Here is a 15,944-nt window from a genome sequence, read left to right on the forward strand (position 1 = left end):
AAATCAATTTAGCTGGGATGGTCTCTTTAATATATAAAACGACTCCTTTTTTCTTACATTGTGTCAAGGAAGTAAATATTTTCCCTAATTTTGGCTGTATCAACAATTGTTCACATTGTTTTTTAATATGTACTTCTTGTAGGCAGATTATATCAAATTTTAATTTCTCTAATTTATGGAAGGTTTTCCTTCTTTTAACGGCTGAATTAAGTCCATTTATATTAATTGTAATCATTTTTTTCTCTTCCATGGTTATATTTTTAGTTAGGTTTGACAGCTCTCGTGGATCTTGGTTCACGTTGTTCTTTGGCTTCCTCCTTTTCACCTACTGCACCTTCTTTTTCAGTCGTCATTTGACAGTCCTCTTGGAATTCAATTAGTGAAATTTCTTTTTCTGCCTCTTCCTCTTTCCCTCTGAAAAATTCTGTGTAAAATGATTCAGCTTTCTCAATTGAGTCAATTCTATGTCTCTGTTCTTGCCATGTGAACATTAAACCTTCTAGTATCAGCCATCGATAATTCACCTCTTTTTTAAGTAGCAATTTAGTCAAGAATCGGTATTCTCTTCTCTTCTCATCTCTCTCACTCTTCTGGGTACTTGTTTCAAGACCACAATCTCCTTATCTTTGTATTTCAATGTTTTCTCTCTTGCCACTTGCAATATTTGCGTTTTAATGGCTTTCTTTGTAAATCTGATGTGAACTTCTCTTGGTAAGCTATTTCTCATTGCATATCTTGTGAAGACTCGATAGACCTCATCTATTCCATCCATCACCTTCTCTTTAGTTATTTCCAAAGCTTCAGCCAATATTTCTATCATAATCTCAGCTAGATTTTGTCCTTTTTCTTCCTCTATGTTTTGGAATCTAAGATAAAATTCTGATCTGACCATCTCCTATCTCAGCATACGACTTTTATCTTGTTCAACCACAGTTATTCTGTTAACACAGTTAATCTGTTAATCTGTTAATCGATGTCTCCAATCTTCTTTGTTTATCTTCTTCAATTTTTTGGAGTCTCTTATCATACTTCATCATCATTTGTTGGATGTTCTCCACCTTTTCATCGGTTTTCCCTATTCTTTGTTCAATGCTCTCAGTTCTTTGTTCAATGTTCTCTGTTCTTTGTTCGATGTTCTCTATTCTCTTTTCAATATTCTCTGATCTTGCTTGAATATTTTGAATTCCTTGCATAATCATCAGAGTCACTTTTTCTTTTTCTTGCCTTAACATTGTCTGTATTGAACGTTGTCCTCCAGATGGTGGAGAGGAAGAAGTAGAAGTTGCGGAACCAGGAGCTGTTAATTTCCTACTCATTTCGAGCAATCCAAAATCTTCAGGTTCTTCTAGACCTTAATCCAATTGCGAAATAACCAATTGCAATTCCAAATAAAAATAGTAGGAAAAAAGAAGCCAAATAGTAATAATAATAAAAAAAGAAAAAAAATTCTTCAGGTTCTTGTATACCTTAATCCAATTGATTGGTTAGATAACAGTAAAAATTCAAAAATGAAGGAAAAAACCATAAACACACACAAAAAAGAAAAAATTGTAAAATCCTAAAAAAGACGGAAAAGTGAAGACTAAAAAGCTAAAAAAAAAGAAAGGAAAAATTCTTCAGGTTCTTCAACACCTTAATCCAATTAAGAGGTCTCAAATATAAAAGGATGCATAAGAGGAAGAAAAAAAAAGAAGGCCAGAAAAATAAACCAAAAAACAAACAAACCACCCAATATGGAAGGTAGATGGAAAGACAAAAATACCAGGAAGGGAGAGAGAGAAAAAAGACTACTCCCTTAAAAAAAAAAAAAAAGAGGAAGGGAATCATTAATACTAAAGCTTTTCCTTTAAAATAAAAAGCAAGTGTAGAAATTTAACTTCCAAAGACAAGAAAAAAAACAAAGACAAGTTCCAAAGAGCCAAAAATTCAAACAGCTATTACAAAAAGTAAACTGATGAGGAGGGGTAGCACAGCTTAGAAAAAATAAAAAGAGCACACTGCACTTTGTTTAATTATCCAGGGCTCTTGTTATAACTCTCTTCTCCAGAGATTTATCACCTTTTCTTTTCCTATAAGCTTCAACACCAGACACCAGCTGTTGATAGAAACCAAGAAGAGCACCTGCAATAATACTCTCCCATGCTCTTCCCTCTGTCTTATCAAACATGCAATGTCCTTGAAAAGAAGTCTCAGTTCTTTCTCAGCTTTGTTTGGTCAAAAGAGAAATAGAATATTTCCAAGCCTGTAGTTGGCAGTGTTACAAAGTTTCTTTTGCTTTCACTTTCCTCCTCCTTTTCCAAGCAAAATATAATAAGAATTAATTTAAAAAAGAAAAAGATATTTAAAAAAATAATAACTAAAAGGGAGACTCTAGCCTAAAATAATATAAAGTCAAAAAGGCGAAAAAGAATAGATGAAAGAAGAGAAAAAAAACCAGTCCAGTTTCAAAATATAAGATCATGTATAGAAAATCCAGCAATGAGAAAAATAAAATAAAACTATTACTTTGACATTCCTGTTTAAAATCGCCGCTTAATCACTTCTGTCAAAACTTTTACAGATTCTTTCTTTTCCTTAGGGTGTCCTTTCAAATCTTAAAATAAAGAAAAAGTTCTCACCAAACCGGCACACTCTCTCTTTCCGTTCTCTTTCATTTCGGAGCTGTCCCAACTTTAGGCAGCTTTAATGGCTGCCTCTTTGCCACTGGCAAAAAGAGCTTCTCCTGCATCTATCAGGGACTTTGCAGTATCCCTGGGATTGACAGGATGTGCTCTTTACATTCACCATCTCTTCGGGACAGTTTAGATCCACTTGGACTGTCCAGGAGCAAAGATATCGGCAGCGATCTCAGACCTCCAAGATCGCATGCCCTATCGTCGCGATGCCAGCTCCGCCCTCCCATTTCCTTAGGATTTCTTGTGAGGTGAGTGAGACCAGCTGGTATCTTTAAATGGTGCAAACGGATCTAAGGATTGCTTCTCCTGGGTGTGCTCTTTCTGGAGAGCTTAAATGACCTCTCTGCTAAAGGGTTGCACTTTATGAACAAGAGTTGGCTGCTGATATTTATCATTGCATTTTAACTATTTTAATTCCTCAAGATAACTCTGGCTTGCGGGTATTTTTAATCTAACGATTGGTATTTAGGGCAGCTTTTTTCAAGCAAAGAAGCTTTTTGTATTTTTGTACAGGTAAACCTTGACTTACAACAATTCATTTAGTGACCATTCAAAGTTACAATGGCACTGAAAAAAGTGATTTATGACCATTTTTCACACTTACGACTGTTGCAGCATCCTCATCATCACAAAAGTCCAGGTGAGGAGAAGCATCCCTCAATGTGAGTGATGGCAAATTGGCCATGACCACCCAGTCACATGACCACCAAGCCACACCCACCAACTAAGCCATGGCCACAGAACTGGTTGTTGAAAAATCTGAATCCCACCCCTGCTTCAAACTGATATTTTATTGTAGATTTGCATTTGGGACATTTGTTCCTGTATTCTGCAGCAAATTCTGATGGTGGAAGTTAATCCCAGTTTCAATATGTGATTCACTCTGAGGACAACATGTTCTGGAAAACTCGGTTTTCATTTCAGGTTCCATCTTCTCTGGTTACCTCATCCTAATTGTTTCTCTATTGAATTACTTTAATTTTATTTTGGGTGCTTACCTCTCATTCTGAATAAATTATAAATAAGAAGCATGGTTTCTAATATCAGTCCCAATATTGTAAATGTGTTGCATTCACCTCACAGTCAATTTCTTATTCCTAACCATTGTTCATTCTAGCAGAAACCGGTCCCCTTGAGCCATGACTGCTAACTGCATTCAGATTTTTTTGTGACGGGCTTTGTGAGGGGAAAAAAGTTTTTTAATAGTTTTGTTCCAAGAAGGCATTCAATCCTGCCTAAAGAATAAACTCAGTGAATTGAGAATAATTTGATTGCACCATCATTCTAATAATATTGTACACATTTAAAAAAAAAACATGATTAAATTGAACTTTTTATGCAGTCTGAGTTGACTAATAAAAACCAAAGCTGTTAAACCTTTTAGCTTTATGACTACTTGATAAATGTGCAGAGTCTTCTGGGTACTGTTTTCATCCCCAAAAACAAATTAATTCCAGAACTAGGGCTACAAATCAATTCCATGATATTTGGCTTTCAGAAAATTCTCTCTCTCTCTTTTTTTTTTTACAAAATGGAAATACTATGACAAGCAGTTTAACTAAATCTAAAAATATGGTTCCCTGTTAGGTATAACCTTCAATAAATAAAAATATAAAGACTTAATATTGCAGGCATGCATAAACATCTATTACAGCAACTGTGTATTATTGCAAATTATTTATGAACATTATTTATGAAAAATGTAAGAATTATGGGATTTCCAAGTGTGGCAAAAGAAAATATTATGCATGATAACAGTTATGGCTAGTTATATTAGAATTTCTGCATAAATAGAGGGCTTAGCAATGCACTTATATGAGATATTTATTTAGAGTTTGAGTAGTTTATAAATAAAAACTTTGAATTTGATCACAAAGCCTTATTTAACATCTGCAATATTGTACTTGTCTGAGCATGCTGTTTTGATTTAATTTCTCACAAGAGTAATTTTTCTAACACTATGAATTTTTTTATGTCCTTCCAGATGAAACTGTTTAGTCTGACTTAAATAGTTCAAATAGCAGAACACAATATAGGGAAAATATTATTAGAGGATATTTCAACCATTCTAGAAATAAATTCATATATGCAAATCCAACATGTCTTCCTGTTCCGGGTAAGCAGTGTTATGCAAAGTATAGAAAAGGAGTAAGAAAAGGTAACTTAAAGGTATGAGACAAGTTAAGAAAATATAGCTAAATCTAGTTTCCACAAATACCACTCACAATACCTCACCATTTTTTTCTATCCTTTTTTAAAATCAGTTCAGGCACTATTTTTTTAAAAAAAATTCTCACTCTTTTGAGAATTGATTGTAGTCAGTAGTGACTTTTGAAATATTTCCACCCATTGACTATTTCTTCTTATATTTGATCTTCATTCCATTTTCCTATATAGCCAGTGTCCTATTCCTGTTCCATTCAATGTTTATGTATCTCTTTACATACCCATTTCTCAATTCCATATGCTACAACAAAGCGAACAAAAGCACATCCTTATACACACCCACTTTTATTCCTCACAAGAAATTAGATTGGCCATCTATTAAATTTATCACATAATATGGGAGGTGGGCAATGTTTCCACAGAACTGTCTTTAAAATTTTGAGAATTCTCAGAGAAACTGGAGGATCATAAACATTTTTCCCAATTTAAAAACCACAAGGAAACATGGTGAGTGGGAAGATCCAAGGTAGCATCCAATGTATCAGTTTAATGTGATTTTAAAACAGATTATCAGGCAGCCATATATTTTATTAAATAACTTAGTTATCATATCAATGTATAACAGTTCCTGGCTTGGTGGATCTAGGAATGGTTTTCAACAGGTTTTACCTTATATTCCAGTTGACACACAGATAAAATACAAATGTAGCCTAACATTAAGTGAACCTGCTATTCGTTGATAGCCTTTTCCCAAACAGCCTTGATGTCAACCAATAGATAAATTATATTGATTGCCATAGGGCTTTGTTCTAAGCCAGTTTTATGACTGTATCAATTATTTGAATAAAACATAAGTTATCAAACTTTCAGGGAACAGACACAAAGGAAGCTTTTGGTTCTTTGGATTATTTTCTCCAATTATTCCTATCAAATGTCATAAGGTTTGCCCATCTCTTATATATCAGAAAGCCTCTGAGGAAAACATTTCTCTTCACATAAAGAAAATGTCACAATTATCAGTGGCGCCAAACCAACCTTGCCTCAGTGGGAGCAGACTTGGTTTGTACACAAAGAAAAGACTAACAAAAATACAGGACATAAAACTGACAAATTTAAAACAAAACTAAAATCCACAAAATGAGAAGGGAAGGGGAGGGGGGAGGGGTCTAAAGTTGTTTTCCCATTGTTAATGAGAAAACAAGATGGATATGTACATGCAGTCCAAGAGATTACCCTAATTTGAGGTATTTCGTCAACTGTGACCTACAGAATATATTCCTATTCAAGTATATCTGGCTGAGACTATAAAATAATCACATCCAAAAACAAATATATTGACTGGTTATGCTCAGTGGGCTTTTTAGCCTTTTATAAGATTTGGGGTTTACTGAATACACAGTGTGAAGTGTGGCTGATTGAAAGAGGGCTGCAAAGGTCTCACAGTCCTGAAAGAACAAGCTGCTAGGTTGGGAGAAAGGAGGAGTGAAAGAATCAATAAACAAATCAATCGAGCAAATCTGAGCATTTATAATCTCATTAATCGCAAAAAAATTAAGAACCATTAATTTTTCTGTTTCAGCATTCTGCAAATGTGCCTTTATTTTACCTTAGAGTAAATATGTAACCTGCATTTCATTTCCCAGGACCACCATTATTTTGCTCATTCTTCCTATTTGTATAGAGAAGCAAAGCCAAGAAATTAGATATTTAAAAACTAACACCAGACTGCACCACAGTGGTGGGGTTCAGATTACACATACGGTGGGTATGGCTTGGTGGGTGTGGCTTGGTGGGCATGGCAGGGAAAGGATACTGCAAAATCTCCATTTCCGCCATTCCAGGGACAGATATTGTAAAATCCCCATTCCCTCCCCACTCCTGGGGTAAGGTTTCTGCAAAAAATCCCCATTCTTTCCCCACCCTACTAACCTGCTTTCCAGCTCCATTCTCCTGTGCAGGCAACAAAAGAAGACCCAGCCAATCAGCTGGGACTCAGAAGGCGGAGAATAGATGGCGGCGGGGCCAGTCAGAGGTGGTATTTGCCGGTTCTCCAAACCAGGGGTCCCCAACCGCCGGTCCGCGGACCGGTACGGGTCGCGGAACAAGCCTTACCGGGCCGCTGGTTGCTGGGCGCCGCCATCTTTTTTTGGTAAAAAGCGCTTCTGGTGAGCTTTTCCGGGTAGAAAGCTCACGGGCGCTGTTTCGTCATAAAAGATGGCGGCGCCAGCGCTTGAGCTTTTCCGGGTAGAAAGCCATTTCTACCGAAAAAGCTCACCAGAAGCGTTAGCGCCGCCATCTTTTTATGATGAAACAGCTCCCGTGACGTCTATAAAAAGATGGCGGCGCCCAGTTGACGCTGATACCGGGCCGTGGCGCCCAGCTGATGTCGGAACCGGGGCCGCGGCCGAAAAGGTTGGGGATCCCTGCTCCAAACTACTCAAATTTTCCAATACCGGTTCTCCAGAACTGGTCAGAACCTGCTGAATACCACCTCTGCTGCACCACCATATTACTGTAAAACCACTCTCAACAATAAAAGGTCCTGCAGTTCCGCTTCCCTTTTTTTTTTTTCATTTCTGTGATATTCCTCAAGTTTAAACAACAAGTGGACTGATGGAGGAGATTCTTTACATGCCAAATGCATAAAAAGATAGTTTAAGTGAACAGTGTCATATTAGAAAATTAGCTTCCTGTCCAATTAAAGAAAAGGACAGCTTATTTTCCAAAGCACCAGAAAACAAGATGGATGGAAACTAACCAAGGAGAAGAAGCAACCTGGAATTAAGGAGAAACTACCTAACAGTGTGAACAATTAACTAGTGGAACAGCTTGCCTTCCAAATTTGTAGGTGCTTCATTACTGGAGGTTTTTAAGAAGAGACTGGACTTGTCTGAAATGGTATAGGTCTCCTGGTTAAGTCGGGGGTTGGACTAGTAAATCTGCAATGTTCCTTCCAGTTCTATTCTGATTATTATTGTTGTTGTTGTTGTTATTATTATTATTATTATTACACAAAAAGGACAATGTACACAGCAAATGAGATGGCTATGCTGGGTTTCGTATCACAAATCACTAGTCAAATACTTCCCAAGCCTTTAGGACTGCGTGATGTATTGGTGGAGCAGATCCCAGTAAGGTGGCCTTCTGCAACTGACCAATGGTGATTTTGTCAGCACCAATTGTTTTCAAGCGCTTGCCTAGGTCTTTAGGCACAGCACCCAGTGTGCCAAGTACCTTGGCCAAGATCTCTCTGGCATGGTTGGACCTGCTGGTAGTTTGCACTATCGCCAGCCCAGCTCTCAGCTTCGTTGGAGCAGTTAAGCCCCCGCCACGTCAAGGTGGCACCCCGTGTGGGGATGATGATGATGATGATGATGATGATGATGATGATCATCATCATCATCATCATCATCATCATCATCATCATCATCATCATCATCATCATCCTTCCTCATCCAAAGAAGTCAACGTTCTGATTAAGGCTAACATGTCGTTGAGGTTATGAGTCAGTAAAGCTCTGACTAAAAAATCATGTTGAAGCTGCTTCACAAAACAACATGCAGCCTTCAGTTCTAACAGTGAAATGAAGCAATCATGTGGCACTTTTTATGGAGAATTTTAATTTAGATTGTAAATATACAAAAGGATTACTGTTAGGAAAAAAAATACATTTCCAGATAAATAAGAATTTTCCTCAAAAACTTTACTTTAGAACTACTGAAACACAATCAAGTTCCAACTATCCATTGTCAAGTGCCAGACTGAATCCTTAATGGCAATCCACAAATTCAGTTGTATGCCATGTGTGTAAGCTACCCGCAATATTTTCTTCTAATTGACAAGTCACTTTATGATGAACATCATTGGGGTATAGACCTGAATCTGACAATATATTATAAATGCTTATTTCTTTGATTCATCCACGCTTTGGATATGCTGATTCAATTTGTGGGCCTCTTTGTGTTCTGGCTTGGTTCAAAGTTCAAGAAGCAAAGGAGTCAGTAATATAAACAGGATCACCGTTAAAGTCATGACTGTAAGACAGGGAATGATTAAGAACTAAGACAATGCAAGACAAGAGAGAGTTGCTGGGATGTTTTCTCTCATGAAGAAAGACAGTTTGAGGGAAAACTTGCAGATATATGAGATCTTAAGAAAGTTGACTTTGCCTGGAGGTCTTATAATAATCCTACTGGATGTCTATTCTGAAATGGCTATAACTATTACCGTTGGCTCACTGCTCACTGCAGTACAAAATTTAAGCATTTTTTGGGAGCATCCTTTGTTTCGTACTTAATCATAAAGTAAAGCTAAAGGAATAACTCCAGATTTTACTCCTGTAGTTGTTGCTGACTATAGAGGATGGTGCATGATGTCACACTGTTACCTTCCCACTCAAGTGGTATCTATTTATCTACTCAAATATGCATGCTTTCAAACTGCTAGTCTAGCAGGAACTGAGATGAGGACAGGATGTCACCCCATTGCATGGCCCTTGGATCTAAAACCTGGGCTACCAGCTTTCCTGCTGACAAGCCCAGTGTCTTAACCACTGAGCCACCACACCACTTTATTCAACCACAGAGGCAGTTTAGATTCATCTTTATGAGTTTCTGTCTTAAAATTGATTTTAAATAAATAAATAAATAAAATTTTGGGTAAATCTTCCAATGAAAGTTTTGGTACGTGAATGAATCCCTCGTCCATAATCTTAATCACAATAGAGTGAGGATCAGGCATCTAGCAACATTTTATTGGCTGATTCAGGCAACTCTCCTCCTTAAAGAATTATTTTCAAAGGTGTTTTGACTTCAGTTGAAAGATATTGACATTATTTTGGGAGAGATATTTGCAGGTTCACAGCATCTCTGGAGACTTCAGGCAATATGAAGCGGACCAAGATGTAAATATCTTAGCAAGAATATCTTATGTCATAAACATTGTTAAAAATGAAGCATTTATTCTGTATTTATATATATATAAGTTATATAAGTGTGTGTGTGTGTGTGTGTGTGTATGTATGTATGTATATGTATATGTATATGTATATGTATAGATAGATAGATAGATAGATAGATAGATAGATATAGATATAGATATAGATATAGATATAGATATAGATATAGATATAGATATAGATATAGATATAGATATAGATATAGATATAGATATAGATGTTATTCAGCTTTTATTCAGGTATTTTCCCACGTCATTATAGTTGTGCTTTTAAAGTTGTAGCAACGTTTCGGCAGAATCTTATCTGCCATCATCAGGCTTCTGTATTGTGTTCGTCTGTGAGTCAGACTTTTACAGTTGTAAAAGTTTTACAGTTTTACAACTGTAAAAGTCTGACTCACAGACGATCTATATATATATATATATATATATATATATATATATATATATATATATATATATATATATATATATATATATATATATATATATGGTTGGCTGTGCTGCTGCTTCTTGATTGGTTGATGGAGTTGATGTTGGTATAATGGGCTGTGTGATGGAAAAGACCCGAACATACCTAGACCTACATACCTGTAACCGTGAAAATCTATGGAAACACACACACACACACACAAACACACACAAACACACATACAAACACACACACACACACACACACATATATATATATATATATATATATATATATATATATATATATATATATATATATATGTATGTATGTATGTATGTATGTATGTATGTATGTATGTATGTATGGCCTTCAGCTTTGTTCGGGGTATTTTCCCACGTCATAGTAGTGGTGCTTTTAAAGTTGTAGCAACGTTTCAGCAGAATCTCATCTGCCATCATCAGGCTTTTGTATTGTGTCCGTCTGTGAGTTAGACTTTTACAGTGGTTTCAGATTTAAATTTGGGGCAGCCTATTGCTGTGCCAGAATGGTTTTTCTTCATCCTGATTGGTTGAGAGTCTTGGTCTGTGTTTATTGGTCTTGGAGTTTGCTGTGTTCTGCTTCTAATATCTTCTGTCTGGTTTTTGGCTCTTTTTGTATCTTGATTGGCTGGCAACATTGTGTTACTTTATTGGAGCCCTTTAGTGCAGCTTGGCTTCGGGTAAATGGCCGGCTATCATTAGTTAGGAAGCTGGGTTTCATCTGGGTGCCTGGTTGGGGTGTGTTTGAGCTGGAGGTATCAGGGGGATCTGTTTGTGCCCAGGTGTTTGCCTGGCTTGTGGTGTGGAGAATTTTTGTTTGTGAGTGCAGGCTTCAAATGATTGACAGCCTGGTGGAATCATCTCTTCTGTTCATGCTTTCTGGTCTTTTTTCAATCTCTATGGCTTCTCTGATGATTCTGTGGCTGGGATTTTCTATAGTGGCTAGGGTTTTGGTGCCATCGAAGTTGATTCTATGACCTGTGGCTTCCATGTGTTGGACTAGTGAGGAAGTGTGTTCCAGCTTTTTGACTGCATTTTTGTGTTCATCCAGGCGGGTGCTTATTCTTCTTCATCAGAGAAGCCATAGAGATTGAAATTGCGAATGCAGTAGGAGATTCATTATTTTCCTTTTGAGGTTGCTCCCTCCTTAACTGATCTCTTTCAAGCCTTCTTCTGGCCTCTTCAATCAATCTGCCAGTGATATCAGTTAAATTTAGGCTTTCTTTAGGCAATATTTCAAGGGAAGTTACGTAGTCATCAAAACTTTCGTCTAATGAAGATAGAATTATGTAGACCTGGTGTAGCTCAGAGAAAATTAATTCCTTCTCATGAAGTTCTTGGAAAATGCTTTTCATAGTATTCAAATGACTCAGCATATCACCATTCTTTTGTAGATACGTCCAGAAAAGCTTCCGTGTTAGATTTATGTGAGCACCAACGTTATCTCGGACATAAATCCTCCTCAGTTTTTGCCAACACCCAACTGCAGTTTGCTCTCCACGTATATGAACAAGCTGCTGATCAGTTAAAGTTAATCCTATGATGCAAAATGCTTGTTCATTTTTCTCTTTAAATTCTTTTATCTTTAGACTATCTTCCTCATCTTCAGGATCCCATTCTTCTACGTTTGGTGGATTCTCAATTATGTTCCACAGACCTTCTCTTCGTAGAAGTAGACTACATTTCATAGACCATGAAACATAGTTTGTTCCATCCAGCTTGGATATAACGGACAAACTTTGTAGACTGACTTGTGCCATGTTTCACTATATGGATATAAAACTATAATTGATAAAACACAGCTGTCTGTTTACTGAAACGTGTAACAACACAAAATCTCACTTTTTACATAAACCTGTTTTTATCCTAGTTAAACTGACTTTGCAGTCTCTCTGGGCCCATAACCAGTGTTAAGCCTGGATTCCCCAACAGGTGTTAAGGAAAACAAACTAAACAGAACGTGCAGCGAAGTCAGATAGGAAGACAGGTAAATGTGTGAGATAAGCCTTCTCGTTAACACGCAGTAAAAATACAGATATGCTTGTGCTATCAAAATTATAATTTATTCCATTTAAGAATTATAGCATAGTCATGTAAACAGTCCAGTAGTCATATATCAAATTCAGTCAAGTCTTGTCGAGGATACTCTAATTTGCAAAGTCCGTGTTGAATAACCAGTGTCAGTACACATATAATAAATCTGTCCAAAACTTATCTTCTCTCCGTTGAGAAATATCTTCAAAGTAATCCAACACTTCTTCTCCTCCCCGATCCAGCAAGAATGCAGTCTTCAATAAGCCAGCCAGTAAGAGCCAGAGAGTGCCTTGCTGCTTATAAATCTTTAACAGCTGCACCCTTAATTACATTCCTTTAGCTTAAAGTCACATACACTTTATCTGACAAACCATGATTCATCATTTTATTATCTCTACCCAAAACAGTTAGGGTAAAACAATGTTATCCCTAACAGGTATATAGTTATTTCATCTTCTCAAAGAAATAGAGCATTCCAGAGGAACAAAAAAAGCAGTAAATCAGAGAGGAATAAAGCAACACACAACTACCCCAGTTCCTACGAATCCTATTACATACCGTATTTATCGGCGTATAACACGCACTTTTTCCCCCTGAAAATAGGGGGCAAATGATGTATGCGTGTTATGCGCCGATATATGATGTTAAGCCTTCGGTGAATGCTGCTGGGATCGGGGATCAAGGACACAAATGAAAGAAGGGGAGGGAGGAAGCAACCGAAGCCTGTCCTTCTCTCTGGGTCAGCTCTCTCAGTTGCTCTCTCGCTCCTCCACCAGCACAGGAAGAAACTGCTTCAAAGAAGCGGGGGAGCTTTTCCTGTCGCCTCTCCCCACCCCCACCCCGTCCGCCCGCCCGCCCGCCCGCAGTGCTCCGTTCTGCCTGCCTGCCTGCCTTCGTTAATGGTTGAATCGGAACAGCTTCGGCTGAGTAAAAGAGGCGAATAGTTATTATTCTCAGCGAAGCTGCTCCCAAACAACCAGAAACTAAGGCAGGCAGGCAGAATTTTTTTAAATTTTTTTTCCTGAAATTTCCCCCTTAAAATGAAGATGCGTGTTATACGCCTGTGCGTGTTATAATGAGATACATATGGTATTTTCTGAAAAAGATATCTATTTCCTTAAATAAGCAACATAAATCATGATAATGATTTATTTCATGATTAACATGTTAAAATGTTATGTAATGTAATCTTCAACTGCTATTGAAAGATAGAACCTTCCTTCTAATACATTTGCTATTTTCTTGTTTTTTCATTTCTCTTTCTGCTCAATAGAAACAGGACAGTTTGTATAGTTGTGGAGTGCTGAAAGCTGATGATTTATGGCAGACTTGCTATTTAAATGGTATGTCTGATATTTGCACAGAGCAATGAAAATCAGACAAGCGCAAAACTGGTACAAGACACTAGAAAACCAGATTGAAAAACTAAAATGAAAGCCTTGGGGGCAAAGTTCCATTTGCAGAGTGTTTGATAGGTGTCTGCTTTCATTTCTAACATGACAAATAGCTTACACTTTCGAAAGAGCTGGATGATGGAATTGAAAGTGAGAACAATTGCAGACATGTTCTTTGAACACTATCCCAGGTAAGCAGAAAGAGATCTAATATCCTGTGGTAGAGACGATTACTATACTTCTTTGTTTAATGGTAATATTTGATGTTGCTTTTTAATAAATCCAAGCCTATTACAAAATAAACATGATATAAACATTAATCCTCAAATATATTCATCTGAAGAAGAATGACAACTCAGGAATAGCCTTAGGGATAGCAAGAATCTTTTTCTGTGTGTCTCAGCATATCTCATTCACACACAAATGCTGAGAGAGGGTAGGGGAGGGGGATGGAAGGAGAGAGAATACAATTGTATTGTTACTATACTATCTGTTATGCATTGGATTCCACCTTATTGCAAAAGGCTTACCACCCTCACCTTAAAAGGTTGGTTGCAGGAACACAATTTTTGCTTTTACAATTTGTATATCTAATTATCATATTGATGGCCTTTTGTGTATATACTGTAATATTACAGTTTGCTGTTTCAACTGTTGGAAAAATAGCAGTACATACCTAGATATCTGGAGAATTTATCCTACTCAATTTTACTGATATATTTTCCAATTAGGTGAATTCTTGGTGCAACATGTAGAAAATACAATCATTTTCATTTTAGATTACTTTCTAATTTTACTTTATAGCAGTATGATGCTAGTGCATTAAGTTCACTTGAGTCTGATTAGGGACAGATAAACATCATTAGCATATTAAAGAACAGAAATAAACAGACAGTTGATGAACTATTATACCTGAATTCAATCAGGTATTAAACCTATCTTTCCTTCCCTAGGGAGTGAGTTCTTCCTTAAACTTGAAAGGTGTCAGATCGTTGAGAATCAATAGCTCAAATGTGGTAGTCAACTGTCAATATTAATGTCTTTGTTCTTAGAACAGCAAGATCTAAAGAGAAGTGGATTGACATAGTGAAAATATGGGATATTAAAATGCCAGAAAACAGATTCATCATTCTAACTCTGACAGACATTAAAATCACCCCGCAGAACTATTTCGGAGTTTTAATACTGGACCATCAAGTGAAGCGAGATCCCTGAAGTCATTAGTTTGAAATTGAAGTCTGTAGAGAAGAAACTATTAATTAGAAAAAAGACTTAAGGTATTCATTTTAAATTGTATAGGTATTGCCTATAATTGTGGAAAATAGGCAAATAAGGAATGGCAAATAGTATAGAGGATGATATGACCATCAGGTTAGAAGTTGCTTGCCCATTATGCTTCTTTATTCTAAGACCTCACAATTTCAACAGAAAGAATTGCCATTATTTAAATTAAAATTGAGCTGAATGCTTCACTGTGCATATATTTCTTTAAATTAAAATTGAGCTCTGTGCATATATTTCTTTTTACTTTTTTTCATTTCTATTTTTATTTTTATTTTTTTATTTTTCTTCTTTCTCCTTTTTATACATAAGAGTAATTGTATTTTTAAATGGATTAAGCTAAAATAAGACTTTGAAACAAACCAGAATTGAACTACTGTAGGTTTCATGAACCCATGAATAATAAAACAAATTTTATATTAGCAAAATATTGTCCTTTTGAGGTGTATCTAGGATTAATGCAGAATTGATGTTTTTTAATTGCACTGGAAATAGAATAGGGAGAAAAGTCATGCATCCAAGACTTTTGTAGGTTCATTGATGCCTATTAAATTATTACTATATTTATTTTCAATCTAGGTATCAAAGGTGGTAAGCAGTTCCTGCACTCAGCAGTTTGAAATGAACGTTTTTTTGTTTTGTTACTTTTTAAACAAATAAAGAAAATCTATATTGTATTTATTTGTTTGTTTGTTTGTTTGTTTAATTTATATTGCCACCTATTCACCCAAGGTGGCTTATACAATGTAAAACCATATTTAAAACAAAATAAAAAAAATAAAAAACAATAAGAACTAACAAAAAGAATCAAATAAATAAAGTAAAATAGAACAAAATCTGGAAAACAATGAAAAAAATAAAAAATCACCCCCCAACTCCCACCCACCCCAACCCAGCCACAGCAGATCACACTAACCATTTGATGGGCTCCAACCCACTCTGGGTTCCCCAGGCCCATTAGCAAAACCAGATCTTCAGTGCCTTT

Source organism: Notechis scutatus, chromosome 4, assembly GCF_049901735.1.
Source record: "Notechis scutatus isolate UNSWTSFEM ecotype Mainland chromosome 4, rNotScu1.2, whole genome shotgun sequence".
Taxonomy (NCBI): domain Eukaryota; kingdom Metazoa; phylum Chordata; class Lepidosauria; order Squamata; family Elapidae; genus Notechis; species Notechis scutatus.